General features: G+C 43.0%; 1 pseudogene; it reads left to right on the forward strand.

Moving 5' to 3' along the window:
- Positions 1 to 5,163, forward strand: part of LOC146676687 (NACHT, LRR and PYD domains-containing protein 3-like) — a 58,630-nt pseudogene extending 53,467 nt beyond the window's left edge.
- Positions 5,164 to 15,277: the final 10,114 nt, after the last annotated feature.

Raw genomic sequence — 15,277 nt, forward strand, 5'->3', positions numbered from 1 at the left:
GTTGGTATGTGAAGCGGTGTGTGTTGGAGTGTTTCCACAAACACAGCAGTCAGAGTGGAAAGAGTGGATGTTGTAGGAGGTGTTTGTGTAGTGAAGAGGCTGAGTGTCTGTAGGACTCCAGCTGCTCCAGCAGGTGTCTCCTTTGTGCTTTGCTTCAAACACAGTGTAGGGAGGAGCTTCCACTCAGGTGTTTCAGGTGTTGCTGGATGGAGGAGGACAAATAGTTTTTCCCTTCAGTGACACTTCAGCAGCTCAATGTTCTGGGAGATGTTTGTCTTTATGAAGGTTTATGGATTCTTGTTCTTACTTTGGTGAAACTGAGCAACACATTTTCCATCTAACATTTAAAGTAAATTTCCAGGTGAATAAAAGATCTGCAGCTGCAGCCTCTGTGATGTTTCACAGTCTGAAAGTAACAAATTCAACCAGAGTTCAAACAAAGGCTTAATATACGTGTGTGTTTGATATAATGCCAACAAGTACAAATAGGTGTTCTTACAGGTCTTAATCACAGAGGTCTGATAAGTCTGGTGACTTTCACACTCAGCAATTTTGCTGCCTTTTATTTTATATTGGCCTTTTTAAAGCCCTTCAAAGTCTCCCACATTCATACAGAGCTTTTAACACCAAACTCCTTTACAGTCCTTCTCCTCTCACACACGATCACACGACTGATTTGTCTGCAGCAGCTGTGTTACTGCTAGTATTTTATTATGTGTGTAATCTCCTCATATTGTTCCTGTGGTTTAGTTTGACTTCCTTCTGCAAACTCAGCTGCTCTGTTGCTGATACACGTCTCCATGAATATGATTGATCAGATGCTGTCAACACCATGTGTTTCATGTGAGCGCTCAGCTGAAACCCTGGGTTGACTTATCGAGTTAATAACAAGCTTCACGTGACTGTGAATGCTAAAGTGAATCAGATAAAGGAAAGAGACCCTGCTAATGTTGGACTCACTTCTTAGTGTAGATCCCAGGAGGAAGTTCAACATAGCCATTCTTTGTGCTAGCTCGACCAAACCTGAGACCACAGTGCAGGATAATGATCATCATCTGTCTCTGTCAAGGACATTTAAAATCCACAAATAACAAACATAATTATATTTGATCATTAAAAATGATGATTAAACAAAGTGTCAAACATACTTAAGTAGAAGGACTGATGTTTGTGTTAAAATACCCTCTTAAAGCTGAAATACTGATTCAACTTTCTCCAAAAGTTGATTCTGTTCATCTGGACATAGCATTTTGTGGGAGAAACGTTTCGTCATCATCCAGGTGACTCCTTCAGTCTCAGCTGACTGCAGGTTTCCAATCTTATAAACAGGACATTTGAATAATAACTGAAACCAGCCCACTGAAGGAACAATGGGCTGGGAGGTCAGTTCCTTAATCTTAATTATGCAAATTTGTGTGTGAATCTGTGAATGGGACTCATGACCATTGATCAACAACCATTGATCAATGGTCATGAGTACCATTCACAGAGAGTTGGGGAATGGCTGCAATCACAGCATGTAAGATGGTGACAGATGTACCCTTAGGCCCCCTCCTCCATTCAGAGATGGTCTTTCCCTTTTCACGTAAATGGCCTCCTTGACTCCGCCCTCAAACCAGCGTTCCTCCCTGTCCAGGATTTTACATCCTCATCATTGAAAGAGTGTCCACTGGCCTGCAGGTGTAAATAGACTGCAGAGTCCTGGCCTGACGAGGTGGCTCTGCTGTGTTGTAGCCAAAGGTTGTTTGGTTTCCCCGATATATAAATCCTGGCAATCCTCCTGCACTTAGCAGCGTACACTATGTTACTCTGTTACTCTGATCCTTGGGGTGGACCAGTTTTTGGCGCAGCGTGTTTTGGGGTTTAAAAGCCACAGAGACCCGGTGTTTAGAAAAAATCTGTCTCAACTGCTCCGATACTCCTGACACGTACGGGATCACTACAGGTTTTTGCTTAAGCAGCGGCTGGTAAATGTGGTTATCCCAGCTTTGACAAAAGTCCAGCTGGAATAACCACATTTACTCTACGTCCAGATGAACAGAATCAACTTTTGGAGATTTACTTTCCTGGATGATTAAGAATGCATCAAGACGTTCCTCCTAAAGTGTTATTCAGTGTTGTGACAGTCAGCTGTTTCAGCTGCTGCTGGGATGGGCTGTGGCAAAGAGAACAGAGAAAATCAAAATCAGAGTTTTTCTCTGAATTAAAAGCAAGGAAACAACAATATATTCTACATGGTGAAACTGATGGTTTCTGGTGTTTGGGTCTGTTTTTCTGTATTTATGCAGATAAAGTGTAAACTCAGATGAATTATACCATCAAATGTTAAAGGAAAATATCAGGATGAGTGTCTGTGAGCTGAGAAGGACGTGAAGCGAGCAGTTTATCCCAGAGCTGAAGCTGCTCTGTGTGCAGAGATGAGCTCAGATTCGTGCTGTGATTGATCAACAGTCACAGAAATGTAGACTTGTAGTTATTACTGCAGTATGGTCACAGCAGATACTGATAAACATGTATTATGAGGATGGATGATCAAGTTTCTCACTCTCTCCTTTAAATCTCAGTTTTTTCTTCTTCACAGTTTATCTGTTAATTTATTAATGAATAACACTGAAAGAGTTTCTGTTATATTTCCCCTTGAACATCAGCTTATTAGGGCGGCATTAGGAAATAGCCCCCCTCCAAAGAATGAATAAATGAATGATGATAATAATAAAATGATTCAAAAGCAGAGCTCAGAGTGGTAGAATGGTCAAACATGGATCCACTGGTGGTTCAACTGCATTTGGTGACGTGACTAAAGCAAATCTTTCAAATAATCCCACCATCAACGGGATGTTGTCTCCTTTACTACGGTTACTTTACTTGGTCACCGTGTGAATTTCTTTGAAATGAACCAAATTCTTTTATTTGTTGGTTGTTGCATATTTAACCTCTACAGTCAGGAAAGGAGGAGATGAGGCCTCAACAATGTTGGGTTGTAGCTGTGGTTCAGGTTACAGTGAGTGTCCATGGAATAAATGTAAGTCAGTGAACTGGAAACATGACTGTGTTCAAACTTTGTTTTCCTTTTTATAATGAGTCTAATCAAAGGTGGACAGAAGTATCTCCACTGTGACTTTTCTGTGTCACCATCAGAGCTTCTGCACAGTGTGGAGAAAGATCCAGAAGCAGAGCTGGACTGCAGACAGCCAGTCAGAGCAGCTGTGTACAAAGTAAGACTGAACATCTGTCTGCTGATGGACTCATTTCTGAAAACTGGACTTCTTGTGTTGTTCAGACATTGAAGAGTTTTCTTTCTCTTTAGTCTCATTGTTTTTCTTTCTTTCAGCAGATGTTGGTCTGCAGGAGGTTTTAGATGAACATAAGATCAGTCTGAGGAGGAGATGTGAACGTGTGACTGAAGGAAGTGATGAAACAGGAAGTAGAACCCTCCTCAACAGGATCTACACTGAGCTCTACATCACAGAGGGACAGAGTGAAGAGGTTCATACCCAACATGAGGTGAGGCAGCTGGAGACAGCTTCCAAGATGGACGCCCTCCATGACGCTCCAATCAGGTGCCAGGACATCTTTAAAGCCTTACCTGACCAACAGAGACCCATCAGAGTGGTTCTGACCAACGGCGTGGCTGGTGTTGGAAAAACCTTCTCAGTGCAGAAGTTCACTCTGGACTGGGCAGAGGGCTTGGAGAACCAACATGTCAGTGTGGTGGTTCTGCTTTCATTCAGGGAGCTGAACCTGATCAGAGATGAGCAGTACAGTCTTCTGGAGCTGCTCCATGTTTTCCATCCAACATTACAGAAGGTCACAGCAGAGAAGCTGGCTGTCTCTCAGCTTTTGTTCATCTTTGACGGCCTGGATGAAAGCAGACTTTCATTGGATTTCACCAACAGGAAGCTGCTGTCTGATGTCACACAGAAGTCATCAGTCAGCCAGCTGCTGACAAACCTCATCCAGGGGAATCTGCTTCCCTCGGCTCTCGTCTGGATAACTTCCCGACCCGCAGCAGCCAATCAGATCCCTCCTACATGTGTTGACAGGCTAACAGAAGTACGAGGCTTCACTGACGCCCAGAAGGAGGAGTACTTCAGGAGGAGATTCAGTGATGAAGAGCTGTCCAGCAGAATCATCTCCCACATGAAGACATCCAGGAGCCTCCACATCATGTGTAGTATCCCAGTCTTCTGCTGGATCACTGCTACAGTTCTGGAGCACATGTTGACTACAGAGCAGAGAGGAGAGCTGCCCAAGACCCTGACTGACATGTACTCACACTTCCTGCTGGTTCAGACAAAGAGGAAGAAGAACAAGTACCACGAGGGACGTGAGACGAGTCCACAGGAGCTGACGGAGGCTGATAGGAAAGTTCTTCTGAAGCTGGGGAGGCTGGCGTTTGAACATCTGGAGAAAGGAAACATCATGTTCTACCAAGAAGACCTGGAGCAGTGTGGTCTGGATGTGACAGAGGCCTCGGTGTACTCAGGAGTTTGTACAGAGATCTTCAAAAGAGAGTGTGTGATCTTCCAGAAACCAGTCTACTGCTTTGTTCATCTGAGCATTCAGGAGTTTCTGGCTGCTGTCTACATGTTCCACTGTCACACCAACAGGAAGACAGAGGTGCTGAAGATGTTTCTAAAATCAGAATCTTTCACCAAGATGATTTTCAGTCTTTTTGATAACAAAGATCTCCAATCACTTGATGTATTTCTGAGCAGAGCCATGTATAAATCCCTCCAGAGTAAAAATGGCCACCTGGACCTTTTTGTTCGCTTCCTTCATGGCCTCTGTCTGGAGTCCAACCAGAGACTCTTAGTAGGTCTGCTGGGTCAGACAGAGATCAGTCCAGGAACCATCCAGAGAGTCATCAACAACCTGAAGAAGATGAACAGTGATAAAATCTCTCCTGACAGAAGCATCAACATCTTCCACTGTCTGATGGAGATGAACGACCTCTCATTATTTCAGGAGATCCAAGAGTTCCTGAAGTCAGAGAACAGATCAGAGAAGAAACTCTCTGACATCCAGTGCTCAGCTCTGGCCTTCATGCTGCAGATGTCAGAGGAGGTTCTGGATGAGTTGGACCTGCAGAAGTACAACACATGAGTGTGGGGACGACAGAGACTGATTCCAGCTGTGAGGAACTGCAGAAAGGCTAGGTGAGTCCAGATGTGATCATTAACATCATTGATCAGTGTAGGTTGGTAGTTTAATGTTGAAAATAAAATCAGATTGTAAGCAGAAAGTGTTTGTGTCCGTACGCTGCAACCTTCCACACCATTCCTTTATTGTACAGACTCAGCAGCAGCTCCATGGATCCCAAATCCAAGAGTGGAGAACAGATTTGAAGTGTGTCACATCCATGCAGTCACAGCTGTTTCCACCATGTTTCCACTGATATTAATCCTGTTCAATGACACGTTTCATATCAGTGAATATGTTCTTTAGGACGTCCACTGACATGTTTAAGTGTCCTGCTGGAAATCACTCAAATCATCCATGAAATCCATGAAAAATCCTTTTAGTGTTTCTAACTTCACCCTCTGTCCTCTCTCTCTCTCCATCCTCCTCACTGCTTCTTTCACTGATAATCACACAAACATTGTATTCAGCTACAAAATAACACAATAATATCATCTGATGATCATTATTATAAGAGCAGGATCCATATTTGATATCAGAGTAACACACTGCTTGGTTATGTGCAGTCATCATCAGTGACTGTGGGTCAAACAGAAGCTCTCTGATTGGTTGCTGACCTTGGTCACCTGTCCACTCTCACCTGTTTGTGTTTGCTCTCTCTTTGCTGTCTCCATCCTCTCTCTCCTTTCTCTCCCTCTCTGTCTTTGTACGTCACTCAGGTCCAATGGAAACAGTGACATTTACAAACCAATCAAAGGCAAACTGATCCATGTCAGGTTATAACAATATTCAAAGTGAATACAGGCTGCTGCTGGACACAGACAGGTAACATCATTTTGACTTGCTGTCACCTGGATCTGGACTCATAAACACTGAAGCCCTGAACAGGAATACAAATCATTTTCTGCCAACTAGCGACACACCAGCAGATAATGGCTCAGAAAGCTCAAATGAGCCAATCATTTCTGTGTTTAGTTCCCCTGAAATCAGATCTGATATCAGCAGCTCTGAGTTCATTCATCATTATTGTCCAGTGATGAGATTTCTGCTCCGTTTGGTAACAGTCAGCAGGTTTTTCCTGCGTGTGGACGTGAACAGTCGTACCTGACAGCAGGTAGCAAACAGAGATCATCTTTCCAGCTGGAACTCTTCACTGAGCTGAACTCATTCAAAATGTTCTGGAGTCAAAACAGGAAACAGTCCAAATGTGTGTCTTCACTCTGACTCTGGATCAGATCTCAGTGACAGACTGTGGACATTATGGAAGCCTAAATGTGACACCATCTTCCTCCTTCATCTGCAGATTAAAGCCAAACAAAGATTCTCATTAAAAGTCTGCAGGTCTGAGAGAGACTCAATCGTTGTGTCATGTCAAACACAGTAAGAGGAGCTGAAGCACAGATGTGAAGAGCAGATTCATCAGATTATGACCTCACTCTGTTTTGTCTTCATATACATTCAGTCTGTGTTTATAATGCAGATTTTCTGCTTTTATAATAACACATTTTATATTTTCTATCATCACAGACTGACTCAGTGTCGACTCTCAGAGTCTCACTGTGAAGTTGTGGCCTCAGCTCTGAAGTCCAACCCCTCCCATCTGACAGAGCTGGACATGAGTGGAAATGATGGCCTCCAGGATTCAGCAGTGAAGCTTCTGTGTGCTGGACTGGAGAGTCCAAACTGTCGACTGGAGACTCTGAGGTGAGTTCACTGACTGCGGCTGTTGTTGTTTTTCTATATTTCAGGTCTTTGGTGTTTGAAACGTTCTTTAGTTCCTAAATGTTCAGGATGTGTCTGAAGACAAATGTGAAGAAGTTTGAGTGCTTTCAGAAATGTTGTCTTTCCAAACGACTGAACAACAGTTTTTCCTTTTGGCTCCAAACAGAAGTGACAGACTTGAGCAGGGTTCATTTAAAGGCTGACAGAAGTGGAGTGGTGACGGGGAGATGTTTGACAGGACAGTGTTTCAGCCTCCACAGGTTCATGTTGTGCTCCATCAGTCAGTGAAGATGAAGTCAGTGCTGATGAGGCTGTAGAGTGTGTGAGGGATGTGAATGAGGATGATGAAGATCTGATGATAGCAGATAAAAACAGGCTGCAGAGACTTTGAGCCATACAGGGCACACAGTGTGTGTACAGAACAGCTGAAATCATTATGGAGGCCTCACTGGGATATGGAAGCATCACAGTACAGCTTCAGTGAAGCATTAAAGTCTCTGATATGAGATGAGAAATGAAGCAGCCAGAGCTTTTTCATGAGTGGAAATCCACTGTGACTGTGAGCTGCTGCTACAGCCTCCAGATTAGCCAGCAGCTCATCCTGCTCAACATTTCCTCACCAACTTTAATGGAAGTGTGATGTTTTCAGCTGGAGTGATGGTCAGGGTGGCCTCCCTCTCCTCTTCTTCTCCTCTTCCTCTTTCATTTGTAAAGCCACTTCTGCTGCTTTCATTCATTTGGAAGTCCTGTAGCTGAGTTTGGGAGAGACTAACGGCCTCGGCAGCAGAGGGGAGAAAGGCTGTAACACCACCACTTTACTCTGTTCTACCTGTCACATCATTTTATCAGGAAACAAATGTGCTCATGTTTTTACTATGTTTGTCTTGAAGATGTAAGAAGATCACATGGTGCTTTTTATTATTGTGTTGGTTTGTTTGCTGTCTCTTGGATGGAGCCCAGCTGTGCGTGGCCCCTGGGCCTGTGGTCAGAGTGTGTGCTGGATAATCCGGCCCAGGATGAGGCCAAACTGACATGGGATGAAATGTCTGTCACATAATTGAGCTTAGTGTAGTTTCATTTCTGCACAATTTAAAAACAACCAAAACTTTGTTCTGTCTTTTCTATGTTATACTGTAGACTTTCTTTGATACTGTGTCCAAAAGGAGCAGCTTTTACTTTGAAGGGGAGGCGTCTCTGTTTCCTCTTCAGGTTGGATGATGGAAGCAAATTAGTAGCTGTGTCCCAAAACGTCGGCTGCATCCTCCAGAGGCTGCATTTGAAGGCCGATTACGTCACAGCCAGGCGATGAAGGCTGTCCGTATTTGTCGACTCCTTCAAATGTGCCCGACAAATGCGTCCTTCATTTCCCCGAATTTGAAGGATTCGTCGGGTGTGTCCTTCGTGGCCCACCATATCCCAGAATTCATAGCGCGGCCCAGCCAAATTTCAGCTGCCAACAATGGCGGCAGCTACTAAGTTTTCAAATTACTCTTATTAATCTTTCTGGGTCACAAAATAAACTTTTAACATATTTTCAGGCGAGAAAGTAGCTGTGTAAACTTCAAATATCTGCTTGGTTTATCAAGACATCGCATATTTGCAAAAGTGTGCCGACGTTTTCGGAGACGTCTGTTACCCACCCGCTCGCTAGCAAGCCGGGGGGTTCAATGGTCACTCCAGCCGGCGAGAGCAGCGGACGCCCGGCTTCATCGTTTTCAGACCCCGCTCTTTCGCTACTGTCATGGTCCGGATTTTGAGGAAGAGACTACGACTGGGATATAGTTTGGGTCAGCACAGATCATTTATTAAAACACACATTACAGTGTGGGAAGAGCCGGACTTCTTCTTCGTTTGCACAAAGACAGAAAGCTTTATAGTCATTATGACGTCACACAGTTAGACCTTACTGGCAATGATAACAGTTCCTCGCACTCAAAAAGTTCTCCTTATATGGACATCATATGCTACTTTAGAGAAAAACAAGTGTGTAATACATTGTGCATTTTGTGATAGTGTAGCTTTCAGAGAGACTATCCTCAGACGACCCTCCTATTATTACTAAGTGTGAGTGTAAACGTGCATGTGTTATATAAGTGCGTGCATGTGGTTACAGGCCGGCGTACGTGCAGAACTGAACGCAGACGGGCCTGGGTCCAACAGGACTGGTGGGTCTGAGCGGTGTGACTGCACTAAAGTGCAACAACTTAAGCAGATAACAAGAATGATACAGGACCTCAATAGACAGTCAGTGTGCATTAATATTTGCTCAGAGTAACACAGATGTAATTAAAAGATTATTCTGTCCACTGATTCAACAATGGTAAATGATTAACCAATGATAACTGATTATAAGAATACAAAATAAAATATCTCCTGATCACACTACTCAGGTGAAACACGATATATAAGTCACTCGGATAACTTAAAAATGTAATTGTTTGCCTTTTTTCTGTGTTTTATTTGTTCCGGAGTAAATCGGTTTGGCTGAGATCAAAGTTCCTCCGGGATTTTCACACAGCTGAATAAACGTTAAACAGGAAACTGATTAAACAGAAGTGTGAGACGGTCGAGAGTTTACGCCAGTGTCCTGTTATATTTTAGATAGCAAGGAGCAGACGGCCGAGTTTATTAAACTCCACCGACACAGCGGTGACGCAAATCTGAAGGCTAGACCGTCCCATTTCACAGCCTTGCACTTCCAGCCTTTTCGGTCTTTGAAGGACCCGGCCCACGTAGGCCGCGAATACCGGGTCCTCCGAAGGATGCAGCCGACGTTTTGGGACACAGCTAGTGTGCGATGTTCTTTCAGTGTTGCACTTTGTAGACGCTCCCTGAGCACTGGTCTCACAGCCAGCTGCACATAGAGACCAGTGTTGTTAGTCCAGGTCAGAAGATGACTTGTTGGAATGAAAATGAGCTTGTAGTTTGTCTGCTTTAATAATGTGACTGGAAAAAGGTGTTGGACTTCAAATATGTCCATTTCTTTCACACTTCACCTTTAAAAGTGAAGCCTTGTGGTTCCTGGAAGGAAAAACACGACTTTTTCAAGTCTTTGTCCTGTTTTTATGATAAATGTACGACTTTAATGTGAAACATTCAGAGTTTTTTCTCTTGTTGTGTTTGTTTGAAGCTGCTTCCTGTTGGCTTCAGCTGTTTGGAGTTTCCATTTTCTAAACTTCTACATTCTGAACCTTCTTCAGCTCTGAACAGATGATGAAACACTGAATGATTTCAAGCTCACACTTTGTCTAATAAACTTACATCTTTCATTCTTTATACAGATTGGTGAGCTGTGGTTTGTCAGAGATCAGCTGTGATTATCTGGCAGCAGCACTGAAGTCCAACCCCTCCCATCTGAGAGAGCTGGACCTGAGCTGCAACTACAAGCTGCAGGATTCAGGAGTGAAGCATCTGTGTGGTTTCCTGGAGAGTCCAGGATGTGGACTTGAAACTCTGAGGTCAGTCAGCATGTTTTAGTTGTGCTGAGATGAATATGATGTGAAAGTTGTGCTGACACTAAACTGCAGACATCAGGCTGATATTATACTGATCCACACTGAGGATCTTCATGGTAAAGTCTGTTTTCTTCTTCTCTGGTTTAGTCCATTGACTGCAGCAGAACAATGTTCACATTTCAAACAGTGAGACTCAACGTATGGCCCGCGGCCCACACGCGGCCTGCCCACCTTTCCTGATTCAGAGAGAGGGGACCCTGATTAACTGTGTAGTGTTCTTCCTCACAGTTCTAAGTATCAGACACAACAATGAATAATCCACAGCTGACTGTCTTTAGCAGGTCAAAGGTCACGGCACACAGCAGACAGTGGGAAATATTATAACTCTGATCATTTATCAGCACATATCCATATGTATAAAAACAAAGCTGACACTGTGAGACTTGATCAGAGGTGTGATCATCACAGCAGAGGCCTTTGTGTCAAAGTCACTGAGGATCAAACAGAAACACATGAAGCAGATTTTCCTGTTCTGGCTTTTTATAGCAGATAACCTTCAAAATATTCTGCAGTCCATCAAAAACTGAAGCAAACCATGAATCAACATGTGAACATGAGCTGATGCTGCTGAAGTGAAGCAAAGTTACAGAGGTTTGATTACAGACACAGCTGAGAGTTTGTAATCTGTCATCATTTTAAAAGGTTTACATTTCTTCAGTATATCCACATTTGCAGCTGGTACCTCAACCTCCACTTGTCCAACACAACTGCTGTCCACTGCCTCCATGACATTGTGATTTTGCTGTTGGTCTTCTGTCAGATCTTCATCAATCACTTCTGCACGGGGCACACCTTCAGACTCTGCAGCTGCATAACGAAAGCCTGTAAGATAAAATTAGACATAAGGTAAATGTACACCAATATTCCAATGACAGGTGTGTGATTCATCTGGAAGTTATGTGCGGATTAGTGTACAGTGATAGCAATTTAGTATGTTTTTAGAGGGGGGGGGGTTGTTTACCTCCGATGGGTGCTCTTTTTCGCTTCCGTTGCGTACGCCTTGAGTGCCGGTCCGAGTCTGATACAGGTATGTCGTCATGCCCCATGTGCAGTGTTGGTGCCCAGTCTGGATTTGTTACATCCATTTCATATGCTGGTTTGCCTGCAATAATGCCAAATCATAAGCTACTCAGTCGACATGATGTGGTTCTGCAGCATCACACATTAGCATGTTTTATCTCATTATCTATGACCTCAGCACATTGAAAATCACACTAAAAGCCTTTCAAGAGTGATATGAATTAATTTAGAACTCACCGGAAAGAAAATGCCGTGAGCAAACCAACAAAAAGCTGGGGATTGCAGAGAACTCGATATCCGCTCGTCTCACCGCTGCAATCCAAGCCTGACGTCTTTGTTTAGTAATATCGGATACATGGGATCCCTCACGTTGCCTCCAGGATGGAAAACGATGAAAAGAGAGCCCGTTATCCAGCTTCTTGCCTTCACGATCGTGTGATCTAACGTTGCAACCGACAACACAACACGTACGATCCATAGCTGAAATGGTATCCTTTGGCTGGCCTACTGTCATGGCGGAAGGGGGCATGGCCCATCTCCCGTGACATCACGCTCCAAAGCCCTATAGGTGGGAAAATGTACCATGTCGACCAATCAAAAATGATATGGAAACATGACATTTGGTTGTTTAGCAAAAGGGGGAAGTTTTAGGAGTGACCGGCAAGAGAGAGCGAGTGAGCGAAAGAGAGAGAGAGTTTTGATACGTGAGAGATTTGTGACGTTTACCGTGTTTGGTCTCAAGTTAGTTTGTTGTCTTGTGTATTTAGTGTGTAGCTGTTGTTTTGTTTTGTGTGTCAGTTCTACTAGTGATCGTCACAGTTGCTGCCTTAAAGCCAACAAAGGCAGATTGCAGTGTAAACGCTGAGTGACACACCTGCTGTCAGACCTGCAGGTTTATCCCTGTGCTGTTCTCATATGTGTTAGAGTGACACAAACTATTGTTTGACACCTGATTGTTCTGTAAATAGTTTGAAATGATTATATGAAAAACGTCTGAGCCTTGGCTGCATTTTTTGGTAAATAGTACCATATAACTTTGTTGTTTGCAAAACGTGTGCGTATTTTTAAAAGTGTACAATCTCTATTTGCATTTCAAGTTATGAAGATGATTCGTTAAACATGTGTGTGGTTTTTACAGTCAAAATATCACTTTCTACTTGTATTTTAAATTTTGTCTGAATTTAGATAAATTGTGCTGATACAGTTGGTCAAAATGAGAAAATAACAGATTGGCAAGATAAACTGTTTTTAAAGGTAAAATATAGAGGCCACATCAAAAGTAGTCAAGAAGGGTTAAAGGCTAAAAGCAAAGTTGTCACCAAGTACTGTTTATATTTGTGTGTATTGCTGCAGCTTTTTTGAGTATTAATTTGGTGCCTTTGTGTGAAATAATGGTATTGTGAGTGATCCATATAGTCACAAAGAATAGCCACTTGTTTCTGTGCTACCAAAGTTCCCCGGCTTTCATTCAAAATGTGTTTATCGTCAGCACCTGCACATTAAACTACTTAAACATTATAAATGTCTTCAAGCTCACACTGAGGCCTGTGGGGTACTATCAGCCACTGAGACAGTACACACATTTATATGTGTTTGTATATGAATATTTCATACTTTAAGACTGCCTGTTTATTTAAGGGAGATGAACAAAATACATTGGAATTGTACAAAATAATATCATGGATGATAAATTAAATAGATTTTAAGTAGATGCTTGTGCATTCTTAAAGTCTTATATGTTGAACTGAACTATGTGATCTGTTCAAAGCCTTAATCTTAATTTGAAGTGAAATGTGCATTTTGAGTTTATACACTATGTATATAAGGCGACCGTTTCCTTTTGCAGTATTTTTGTGTGGTGTACTTTTCTATGTCTTAACAAAAGGGGAACAAAGGTGTTTAAGTTCACCTAGGATGATGTGTTTTAATTTTCACATGGTCTTGCTTGAATTTGACCCTGACAAAGGCGTATGAACTCTGTCAGCTGTTTGGAGTTTCCATTTTCTAAACTTCTACATTCTGAACCTTCTTCAGCTCTGAACAGATGATGAAACACTGAATGATTTCAAGCTCACACTTTGTCTAATAAACTTACATCTTTCATTCTTTATACAGATTGATCGACTGTGGTTTGTCAGAGATCAGCTGTGATTATCTGGCAGCAGCACTGAAGTCCAACCCCTCCCATCTGAGAGAGCTGGAGCTGAGCTCCAACAACAACCTGCAGGATTCAGGAGTGAAGCATCTGTGTGGTTTCCTGGAGAGTCCAGGATGTGGACTTGAAACTCTGAGGTCAGTCAGCATGTTTTAGTTGTGCTGAGATGAATATGATGTGAAAGTTGTGCTGACACTAAACTGCAGACATCAGGCTGATATTATACTGATCCACACTGAGGATCTTCATGGTAAAGTCTGTTTTCTTCTTCTCTGGTTTAGTCCATTGACTGCAGCAGAACAATGTTCACATTTCAAACCTTCAAAGAAGAAGAAAAATCCTCCACTGGATAATTCACTGTGAAACTCTCCAACTTTTCATTCCACCTTAAAGTCTGTCTGACACTGAAATCCAAAGCAAAATGTGCGTTTGCTTTACAGACAGCAGTCCAACACAAACATACACACATCATCCAAAACACAGTCCAACATCCAAATCTCCTCCACTGCCAGCATGAATGATGGGAAAGAGAAGCAGGAACACTCTGACATTCAGGGTTAGAATGAGTTTCATGAAGCAGACTGTGAAGATCAAAGCTGCATTAGAAAGCTTACATGAATGAATGAGTGGACAGAAGTGGACAGAGATCATCTGAAGCACTTCAAAGGCTTTAAATCAGCACATTTCTCTTTATTCTTTATCAACTCTGTTAGTTTCTCTCAGTTTTCTGTGGAATGAAGCTAACAGCAGGCTAATAAGATGCTGACCAATAGGTTTCTATTAAAGGTTGTAATTTGTATATGAAAAAGTGCTTTGGCTCAGCAGGGATCAGCTTACAGGTAGAATACAGCTGCTGGATGGGATTAGCATGTCATAGCTATCTACCAAACTGCTAACTGGGGGATTTCAGGCCATCTATGGATCATTTTTGCTAACTGTTTATTCAGCTTAGGCTCACAGGGCTGCAGCCTGTGCCCTAGCTGTCATAGGGCAAGAGGCGTGGTCCACCTGCACAGGTGAGCAGTCCATCACAGGGCCAACAGAGAGAGACAGAGAAGCACTCTCTCACATCCACACCTACAGCCAATTTAGAAGCACCAATGAACCTAAGCAGCATTTCATTGGACTGTGGGAGAACATCCAACCTCCACAGAAAGGCCAACAAGCTTCAACCTACAACCTTCTTGCTTTAAGGCACTAGTGCGAACCACTTTTCCCCATTTCAGTCCAAATCCTGCATCTTCCTGTTTCTGACTCCAGGCCAGCTCCACTAACACTTTCTCATCAGACACTGCCACCTAGTGGAGGAAGTCTTAGTCCCATTTGAAGCTTCAGATTACAGTTAGTTCCTTTACAAAGAGGTGGAGGTGGTGGGGCCACAGCACCATCATCACTGAGTGCCATAGGACACTTAACCTTTGTTTCCATATGCTGGGAACTTCCTGTTGTTCCAAGGAGGACTGGAAAATGTGTGAAAATCTCCCAGTCAGTTCCTCACAGCACACTTCAATCATTTCCCTCCCACAGCATCAGGACCAGGGCTTTTTCTCTCTTTGCTCCCACTAAGAGATTTCCACACAAACACCTCATCAGTGGGACTCTCAGAGCTACCAGCCCTTTGCTACAATCACAAAGCTCTTCATTGAAATCAATGATATCAAAGCTGGAATCAAATGAGTCCAAGTCTTCTGCTGATTCAGCATCACATTCATCTTTGCTCCTT

This window comes from Rhamphochromis longiceps, linkage group LG3 (genome assembly GCF_057381845.1).
Source record: "Rhamphochromis longiceps isolate RC_006_pf linkage group LG3, R_longiceps_female_GT1.1, whole genome shotgun sequence".
Classification (NCBI taxonomy): Eukaryota; Metazoa; Chordata; class Actinopteri; order Cichliformes; family Cichlidae; genus Rhamphochromis; species Rhamphochromis longiceps.